Source organism: Brassica oleracea, chromosome C2 (assembly GCF_000695525.1).
Source record: "Brassica oleracea var. oleracea cultivar TO1000 chromosome C2, BOL, whole genome shotgun sequence".
NCBI lineage: Eukaryota > Viridiplantae > Streptophyta > Magnoliopsida > Brassicales > Brassicaceae > Brassica > Brassica oleracea.
Window position 1 is genome coordinate 24,850,350 of NC_027749.1, and position 1,735 is coordinate 24,852,084.

The window sequence follows — 1,735 nt, forward strand, 5'->3', positions numbered from 1 at the left end:
ATTCTTTAGTAATCATCTCAAGATACATTCCTTTGTATTCATCATCTTTCAACTCATCAATAAAATCATATTCATTCTTCAAGTTTATTTACGGGATTCAGCCCACGATTCTCATTCATCTCTCTTGACCTAACCTAAATCTAAGAAGTGAAACCTTGTCTCTCACAACCCCTACAATAAAAATTACATCAACGCCAATGCGTAGGTCGATCTCTTAGAGAGTTCAAAAATGATTGTTAAGAGTTAAAAAAAAATGATTGGTGAGTGATTGACTAACCTTGAAAACTGCAACAGCACCTGATAGTTTTGAGAGTCGTTCTTGCGTTTTCTCTTTATCAAATGTGGATGTGCTCTTCTCGTTTTGCTGATCTTAACTGTACAGCATGAGGATAAAAAGTATTAATGTTACTGTATTACAATGATCAAACTTCATGATAGAGATTAGAGATAGTGTAAGAAATAATCATATGTACCTCTTCACATCTTTCTTCGATCTGCTTCTTATCGCCACCACCGTTGAGGATGAGAGTATCATCACGAGAGATAGTGACCCTGAGCGCCATATCACAACTCTCTTTTAAGTCCAATTTAGAGAGTATGATGGGTTTTGATCAGAACATTTCTTACCACATTCTCTAGCAACTCCTTTAGACTTTTCAATGAGTTTGTAACCAATTCCATTACGATGCAGCTCTTTCGCAACACAGACGTTGCTCAAGTACGCCCTCGCAAAATCCACATTAAACCTCTACATAACCAAAAAGGACTATACGCTTTTCAGTTTTCTCTACTATCATACTAACTCTAACCGAGAAGCACCGGTAGTACAAGATGAATAATTTAATAGACAGGCCTTACATGCTGAGTTCAAGTCTTCAAAAGAGGCTGATGATAGTTGCGATAACGGAAGGGTAGGTTTACAGGATACTCGCGTTAAACCTTCCCTCTTTCCCCAAACACTATCCTTAAGGGCCTCGAACTCACGGTCTGCCAAGTATCTTCAGTGATCCTAATTGAAACTTGAACAGCAAAACGTAACAAACATCAGCATAATAAGAACTCTCAAAGAGAAACACTCCAAAACTACTTACACAACAATCATGATTGATTTCTACCGCATTACAGATCTTCTTAGTCCAAAGGATACCTAAAAGAGATCTCTTTTACTATACCCACATCTCCAACAAATTGTTTTTTTCATAAAGAAAGTTTTGAGCTTTGATAAAAGGAGGATAAAGATAGCACTTTTCTCTCCATTCTTGTTTCAGCTTTGACTGTTGTGTTGACAGAACTAACAGAGAGAAGAACTAACTTGGATATTGTAAGAAGAAGGATTCAGTTAGTTGAAGGAGCATCAGCCCAAAGCTCCTCCTACGACACCGACGAAGGAGTGATCGCGATTGGATCGCCGACGAAGATCGAGACAGAAGTGCTGTTCGTTTGGTTGCCACAGCTTTATGCAGCTGCGATTGAGTCTTCGGCTGCGGCTGCGTCTGTTCGTTTGGTTGTTGTTCGTTTTGCAGAGGCAGTCGCAGCCGCAGACTCAGCCGCAGCCGCAGACTCAGCCTCAGCCGCAGCTTGTTGTTCGTTTTGAAGATGCAGGACATTGACGCTGACGCAGCCGCAAGAAATAGATTTAGTTATGTTTGTTTGGTCGCAGCAGACACAATTTTAATTTGTTCATATTTTAATTTTATGAATTTGTACAATTGTATTTTAAATAAATAAAATGTAG

At 39.1% G+C, this 1,735-nt stretch overlaps 1 long non-coding RNA gene across 1 annotated transcript; it reads right to left on the bottom strand.

The window, feature by feature from the left end:
- Window positions 1-214: 214 nt before the first annotated feature.
- Window positions 215-658, bottom strand: LOC106325360. The gene is made up of 3 exons (XR_001266877.1): window positions 628-658; window positions 474-552; window positions 215-374 (listed from the first exon to the last, which is right to left on the bottom strand). It is a non-coding gene; the product is annotated as an uncharacterized LOC106325360 (long non-coding RNA).
- Between the last annotated feature and the right edge of the window lie 1,077 nt (window positions 659-1,735).